Below are 8,945 nucleotides of genomic sequence, written 5' to 3' on the forward strand. Positions count from 1 at the left end.
CCCCCCAGATCCGCGCCGCTCTCTTCTTCCCCACGCCCGACGCGCTCGCCGCCGTTCCCGTCGTTCACACGGCCACCGTGCCCCAATCGCCACCTCGCCGTGTCATACGCCGTCGCCGCCCTCGACTACACCACCTCCGCCTCTCCGTTGAAGCTCGGAGCCACTGCAACGGCCTCCCCGAGCTCGTCTTCAACTTCGGACGCCAGCGACCCCCTCCTTCCCCGGCGCCGACCTGCTGCTCCTAAGCTCTCACCGGCCTCCGTGTGCCGCGCGGTGAGCCTCTTCCCCCCTCCTCCTCTGTCCTTTCTCTCTCGCGCGCCCCCTAGCTTCTTCCCCGTGCGCGCCCGAACGCCGCGCCGCGGAGCTCGCCGCCGGCGGGTCTCCGGTGACCTTATGGTCACGGGCTCAAGCCCGTTGCACTCCCCACCTCGCGTAGATGCCCCCCAGCCCCTCCGCTTGCTCGATAGCCCGCCGTAGCCTCGTTTTCGTCGGGCACCCGTGCGCGCCGCCGCCTCCGCCGCTCGCCGGCGCCGATTCCGGCCAAGTCCGGCGAAGCCCCGGCCACCCCTGGATGCGGCGCTGCGAGCCCTTTCGAATGGGCCTAGCCCCGCTCCTCCCCGAGCCCCGTAGCGCGATTCCGGCCAACTCCGGCGAGGGGCCGCCGCTGTTTTGGTCGCCGGAGTTGCTCCGGCGCCGGCCGCCGACGTGGCTGGCCTGGGCCCCCCCAGTGCCACTGCCAGTGGGCCCGTGGGCCCCGTTGACTGGGTCCACCCAGTCAACGTGCTGACTGGGCAGGCCCAGCCACTGACATGCGGGCCCCGCCGCAAAAATAAAAAATAAAAAGAAAAAAGAAAAGGAAAATGTTTTATAAATAAAAATAATTAATTAATCTAATCACTCACTGACAGGTGGGCCCAGTAGTTAATTAACTAAAAATTAATTAGTTTAATCTTCTGTTAACCCACTGTCTATGACAGGTGGGTCCCCCATGTCAGTTTTGACCAGTCAACCGGACTGTTCACCGCTGACGTCACTCATACGTCATGCTGACGTCATATCCCTTTTCTGTTAATTAAATAATTCCATAAATTCAAATAATCTTTGAAAATTCATATCATTTAAACCGTAACTCGGATGAAAATGTTTTCTATATGAAAGTTGCTCAGAACGACGAGACGAATCCGAATACGCAGTCCGTTCGTCCACCACACCTCCCTAACCTATCGAACTAGCAACTTTCCCCCTCCGGTCCGTCTTTCCGAAAACGCGAAACATCGGGAATACCTCCCGGATGTCCCCCCCTTCGCCGGTACCACCTACTGTCGCGTTAGGACACACCTAGCACCGTTCATTGTCATGTCATGCATCGTCATGCTTATGTTTGCATTGTATTTACTGTTTCTCCCCCCTCTTCTCTCCGGTAGACTACGAGACCGACACTGCTGCTGCCCAGTTCGACTACGGAGTCGACAACCCCTCCTACTTGCCAGAGCAACCAGGCAAGCCCCCCCCCCCCTTGATCACCAGATATCGCCTATTCTTCTCTATACTGCTTGCATTAGAGTAGTTTAGCATGTTACTGCTTTTTGATATCCTATCCTGATGCATAGCCTATCCTTGCTACTACTGTTGATACCTTTACCTGCAATCCTACATGCTTAGTATAGGATGCTAGATTTCCATCAGTGGCCCTACATTCTTGTCCGTCTGCTGTGCTATACAATCGGGCTGTGATCACCTGGGCGGTGATCACGGGTATATACTTATATACTTTATACATGACACATGAGATGACTAAAGTCGGGTCGGCTCGTAGGAGTACCCGCAAGTGGATCTTTGTGGCGGAGCGACAGGGCAGGTTGAGACCGCCTAGGTGAGAGGTGGGCCTAGCCCTGGTCGGCGTTCGCGGATACTTAACACGCTTAACGAGATCTTGGTATTTGATCTGAGTCTGGCCATTTGGTCTATACGCACTAGCCATCTACGCGGGAGTAGTTATGGGTATCTCGGCGTCGTGGTATCAGCCGAAGCCTTCTTGACGTCAGCGACTGAGTGGCGCGCGCCGGATTGGACTGGAACGCCACTAGGCTAGGTCGGCTTCCGGCCGCGTACGCAACGTGCAGGTGTGCATAGGGCGATGGGCCCAGACCCCTGCACGCATAGGGTTAGACCGGCGTGCTGACCGCTCTGTTGTGCTTAGGTGGGGCTGCGACGCGTTGATCTTACGAGGCCGGGCATGACCCAGGAAAGTGTGTCCGGCCAAATGGGATCGAGCGTGTTGGGTTATGTGGTGCACCCCTGCAGGGAAGTTTATCTATTCGAATAGCCGTGTCCCTCGGTAAAAGGACGACCCGGAGTTGTACCTTGACCTTATGACAACTAGAACTGGATACTGAATAAAATACACCCTTCCAAGTGCCAGATACAACCCGGTGATCGCTCTCTAACAGGGCGACGAGGAGGGGATCGCCGGGTAGGATTATGCTATGCGATGCTACTTGGAGGACTTCAATCTACTCTCTTCTACCTGCTGCAAGATGGAGATGGCCAGAAGCGTAGTCTTCGACAGGACTAGCTATCCCCCTTTTATTCTGGCATTCTGCAGTTCAGTCCACTGATATGGCCCTTTACACATATACCCATGCATTTGTAGTGTAGCTCCTTGCTTGCGAGTACTTTGGATGAGTACTCACGGTTGCTTTTCTCCCTCTTTCCCCCTTTTCTTTTCTATCTGGTTGTCACAACCAGATGCTGGAGTCCAGGAGCCAGACGCCACCGTCGACGACGACACCTACGACACTGGAGGTGCCTACTACTACGTGCAGGCCGCTGACGACGACCAGGAGTAGTTAGGAGGATCCCAGGCAGGAGGCCTGCGCCTCGTTCGATCTGTATCCCAGTTTGTGCTAGCCTTCTTAAGGCAAACTTGTTTAACTTATGTCTGTACTCAGATATTGTTGCTTCCGCTGACTCGTCTGTGATCGAGCAATTGTATTCGAGCCCTCGAGGCCCCTGGCTTGTATTATGATGCTTGTATGACTTATTTATGTTGTAGAGTTGTGTTGTGATATCTTCCCGTGAGTCCCTGATCTTGGTCGTACACATTTGTGTGCATGTTTAGTGTACGGTCAAATCGGGGGCGTCACAAGTTGGTATCAGAGCTGACTGCCTGTAGGAATCCCCCTTTCCACACTCCTTGGCCGAAGTCGAGTCTAGACATTACAAAACTTTTACAAACATGGCTGTGTGTCTTACGGGCCCACGTCGCCATTGGGTGGTACTAGGATCTTTTACTCCTCGACCTTTACTCTGGGACTCTGAACTCTCTTCTACTCGGGTTAAAAGAATTTACTAACTCTAACACTAGGATCCCGCGACCACATTCACCCCAAAGTTGGATAAGCCATAGTTGTTTCTTAGAGTAGTATTTTGAACAATTCACACACTGTCATTTGACTCCTTTGAAACGTCTTTGCTTTCAGATGGAACCCACGAGGCAGGTCGTTCGCCACACAACGGCCATTGGTGCCTCGGGATCACCTGCGGTGCTAGCTGAAATGATGACCTATCTGGGTTATCGCTGGCACCCTGAGTACACCGTCTACGAGGAGTACCAGGACTTTAACCAGGAGCAGTACCGTGCCATCGTCCACCTCTACTCTCGGGAGTATGACTCCACTACTGTGCTTCACACCGCACATGGAGTTGGTGTGACCATCGATATGGCTGTCCACGATGCTGCCTATGCTGCTCTGACACGTCTTCGTGGAGAGTATCAGGAGTTGGACACCTCCCCTTTCAGGCACATTGCTATCGCCTCTGATGTTGGTGCGGAGGGATACTATACTGCTGCCTACTCCACTGTCACCCGAGAGCCCTTCTACCATCAGCACCTTGTTCTGCATGCTGATGGGCTGGATCGAGCTAACCGAGCTCTTCGCCACGAGATGTACACCACCCGTCAGCACCTTTACCGAGCTCTGACGCTGCTGCACCCCTTTGTCCGATCTGGACAGGTACCGCGTACTGCGATCTACCCAGCCAGGACCGTGATGCCCCACGGTGTCGGTTGGCCAGAGGTGGGAAGCTACTCTCCCGCACTTGGCCCTCTTCTGCCACCTGAGCGTCGGGCTCTACACCTGAGTATCCGCAGCCCCCAGTCTGCTGACGTCGAGGGCTATCCGTTGCCTCACTACCAGCTGTCGGGCTACGATTACCTCCACAGTACCTCTTGGGACTGATGTAGGCTTGCTTGTAGTATTAGTTGCAGTCGCCGCGAGCCTGTGTGCCGCCTATGATGTTTTAGTCTATGTACTGAACTCTATGTACTGAACTCTATGCATGACCCCTTTTGTAAAGTTATGCCGACTACTATGTAGTAGCTATCGTGCTCCTTTCATTATGCATGTTTCATCATGAATGATTCTTGTCATTCCAAATTTCTCAATGCTGAACTACCCCTGTTATATATTAGTAGGATGGTTAGACCAGGTGGTCGTGGTCGTGGTGGCGATGCCCCACCACCACCTGAGTACATGGCTGGTATGATCCAACAGTTTGAACTGAACCGCCAATTCATGGAAAATATGATGGCTCAGTTTCCTCGCCCCAATATGAACCAGCAGCAAGCCCAAGTGACTCTTCAAGATTTCATACACCTCAACCCAACCATCTACCGCAGCTCAACTCAGCCTCTGGATGCTGATGACTGGCTCCGTGACATCACCTATGAGATGGAGTCTGCTGATGTAGCCCCTGCCAGCTATGTCACTTTTGCTTCCTTCTTCTTGAAGGGACCCGCAGCTCAATGGTCGGACAGCCACAGGCGTACTCTGCCAGCTGGAACAACCATCACATGGCCAGACTTCCAAGCTGCTTTCCGTGCCCGCTTCATTACTCAGGGAGTCATGGACCGGAAGAAGCGTGAGTTCCGCAACCTCACCCAAGGCAACAAAACTGTCGAAGCTTATCAGCGGGAGTTTCTGGACTTGTCCCGCTATGCTGAAGAAGACATTGCAACTGATGCACGCAGACAGGAGAAGTTCCGTGATGGCCTTCAAGCTGACATCAAGCTCGCACTTCTAGTGCATGACTTTGCTGATTTCTCCACCTTGGTGAACAAGGCCATCAATGTCGAAACTGGTCTGCAGGAATACCAGAGCTCTCACAGGCGCAACCGTGACACGGGCTCATCTTCGGGCCCGCCCTCACAGAAGCGTAAGATATGGATCCCGAACAGCATGTACCGTCCAAATGCATCTGCCCCAAGGCAGACATATGCTGCACCTCGTCTGCCTCCACCACCATCTAGGCAGTCAAGACTTCCAGCTCCACCATCCCAAGCTCCTGTTCCCACTCCGAATAATGGCTTGTGCTTCAGGTGTGGTCAACCAGGGCACCGTGCTAAAGAATGCAACCAGAACCAGAATCAACTGGCCCTTCCAGCAACTGGCCGTGGTAACAATCAGCCTCGCAACAACAATGCTAAGTCTTATGGTCGTGCTCATGCCAACCATGTTGATCTCAACGAAGCTCAAGACCAGCCTGCTACTGTGATGGGTACACTCCTCGTAAATTCAGTACCAGCATCCGTTTTATTTGATACAGGTGCATCGCATTCATTCATGTCAGAAGATTTTGCATACAAGCACGACGTTAAATGTGAGGAGATGAACACCTCTGTATTGGTCAAAACCCCCGTGGGACAGTGTCAAACCTCCTTGGTTGGCATCGATGTCCCCGTGGAAATCGAAGGGCTGGAATTCTATGCCTCTCCCATTATCTTGAAGTCGTCTAACATCGACCTCATTTTGGGTATGGATTGGTTGAAAGCGCATACTGCTTCTATAGTTTGTGCCACTAAGACCGTCCATCTGCTACACCCTTCAGATGAAATAGTTGCTTACCAAGCTCATCTGGTGCAAAATGCCGAGGCAAGGCTCTATGCTTTGAATGCATTGAACGCTGCACCACTCGAGGGCATTGAGAACATTCCCGTCGTGCGTGAATTCCTCGACGTGTTTCCTGAAGAACTTCCAGGGATTCCCCCTGCTAGAGCTGTCGAATTCATCATCGACTTGAAACCAGGCACCACTCCTATAGCCAAGCGACCCTACAAAATGCCGCCGCATGAACTCCTTGAGCTTAAGGAGGAAATCGACAAATCTCTTCGCAAAGGATTCATTCGCCCAAGTTGCTCTCCTTGGGGAGCACCTTCTCTCTTTGTCAAGAAGAAGGATGGGACAAACCGGTTAGTTCAAGACTACCGTCCTATAAACCAAGCTACCATCCAGAATAAATACCCCCTTCCTCGGATCAATGATCTGTATGATCAACTGGCGGGTTCGTCAGTGTTCTCTAAGCTCGACTTGAGGTTGGGCTACCACCAGATCCGTGTTCGCGAAGAGGATATCCCAAAGACCGCCTTCGTGACTCGCTATGGTTCATACGAGTACACCGTCATGTCTTTCGGTTTAACCAATGCTCCAGCCACCTTCTCTCGTCTGATGAACTATATATTCATGGATTACCTCGACAAGTTCATCGTGGTTTATCTGGATGATATCCTGATATTTTCCAAGAACGAAGAAGAACATGCCGAACATCTTCGACTTGTGCTGGAGAAGCTACGAGAGCATCAACTATATGCCAAGTTCTCCAAATGTGAATTCTGGCTACCGGAAGTAACCTATCTTGGGCATGTCATCTCTAAGGATGGTATTGCCGTCAACCCTGAACGAGTTCAGGCTATTCTTGATTGGACTCCTCCCAAGAACGTTAAGCAAGTCAGAAGTTTTCTCGGTCTCGCCAGCTATTGCCGTCGATTTGTCGAGAACTTCTCTAAGATCGCCAGGCCTCTGACTAACCTGTTGCATAAGGGTGTCAAGTTCCAATGGACAGACAAATGTCAGGAAAGTTTCCAAGCACTCAAAGACAAGTTGACTTCTGCTCCAGTTCTAGCTCCACCTGATACTAAGAAGGACTTTGTCATTTACTGCGACGCTTCCCGTCAAGGATTAGGCTGTGTCCTAATGCAAGACCGCAAAGTGATTGCTTATGCCTCTTGGCAATTGCGCCCTCACGAAGAGAACTACCCAGTTCACGACCTCGAACTTGCTGCTGTCATTCATGCGCTGAAGCAGTGGCGACATTACCTTCTCGGTAATCGTTGCGAGATCTTCACTGACCACCAAAGTCTGAAGTATCTGTTTACTCAGCCAGATCTGAACCTCCGTCAACAGAGCTGGATGGAGCTTGTTGCGGACTTCGACTTGGGTATTTCCTATACGCCAGGCAAGGCTAATGTAATGGCTGATGCCTTGAGCCGCAAGTCTTACTGCAACCACCTCCAGGTTCACAAAGTTCAGCCCTCGCTTGTTGAAGAATTCAGGAAGCTGAACCTCCATATTGTCCCTTCGGGTGCACTCACTCCCCCTCCTAAGGAGTTTGGCAAGGTGAACCTCCACGTTGTTACCCAGGGTTCCCTCAATACCCTAGTTGCTAAACCAGATCTCGTGGATAGCATCAAAAGGCTACAGAAGTATGACTCTGAAGCCCACAAGATTAAGCGCTACCTCGCAGAAGGAAAGCCCTCATTCTTCACCATTGCTGAAGATGGCACCCTATACTTCAAGGGCCGCCTAGTGGTGCCATGTGCGGAGAAAAACCTGGATATGACACAGGAAGTTATGAAAGAAGCTCATGATACACCTCTGTGTATCCATCCTGGTAGTACAAAGATGTATCAAGACATCCGTCAGAGATTCTGGTGGTCTAATATGAAGCAAGCCATTGCTCGTTATGTTGCTGAGTGTGACGTTTGCCGTCGTATCAAAGCAGAACATCAAAGGCCTGCTGGAACTCTGCAACCTATCTCTATTCCTGAATGGAAATGGGACCATGTTGAGATGGACTTCGTCACTGGATTTCCCAAATCACAGAAAGGTAATGATGCTATTCTTGTCGTCATTGACCGGCTTTCCAAAGTTGCACATTTCCTGGCAGTCAAAGAAACGATCACTGCTAGCCAGTTGGCAACGCTCTATATGACCAGGATTGTTTCACTCCACGGTATTCCATTGGTTATCAGCTCAGACTGTGGCAGCTTATTCACTTCAAGATTCTGGGCAAGTTTCCAAGAAGCTATGGGAACTCATCTGTCATTCAGTACTGCGTTTCATCCTCAATCGCAAGGGCAAGTTGAACGCGTCAACCAAGTTCTCGAAGACATGCTTCGAGCTTGTGTTATTTCCTTCGGCAAGAAATGGGAGGAATCTCTCCCGTATGCTGAGTTCTCTTATAATAATAGCTATCAAGCTAGTCTGAAGATGGCCCCCTTCGAAGTGTTATATGGACGAAAGTGCCGAACCCCTCTGAACTGGTCAGAAACTGGGGAACGTCCACTCTTCGGTCCGGATATTATCCAAGATGCCGAGAACAAGTCCGCATTATTCGTGAGAATCTCAAGACTGCTCAGTCACGTCAGAAGAGTCAGTATGACCGTCATCATAAAGACATGGTCTATCAACCTCGCGAAAAGGCTTATCTTCGAGTCACACCTATGAAGGGTGCTCACCGCTTCGGGATCAAGGGCAAACTAGCTCCTCGCTATATTGGCCCATTCACTATTCTCGAAAGGCGTGGAAAAGTGGCATACCAACTGGAGCTACCGCCGAACCTTTCTCAGGTTCACGATGTGTTCCATGTGTCACAGCTCCGCCGTTGCTTCAAGGATCCAATCCGAGCTGTGGATCATGAAGTGCTCGAATTGCAGCAAGACCTCTCCTATAAGGAGCATCCGGTCCGCATTCTCGACCAAGCTGAACGCCGCACACGTCAGAAGGCGATCAAGTTTCTCAAAGTCCAGTGGTCGCACCATTCTGAAGATGAGGCCACTTGGGAACGAGAGGATCGTCTGCGCGAAGAATACCCCGCACTGTTTCCTT

This window comes from Triticum aestivum, chromosome 2D (assembly GCF_018294505.1).
Source record: "Triticum aestivum cultivar Chinese Spring chromosome 2D, IWGSC CS RefSeq v2.1, whole genome shotgun sequence".
Lineage (NCBI taxonomy): Eukaryota > Viridiplantae > Streptophyta > Magnoliopsida > Poales > Poaceae > Triticum > Triticum aestivum.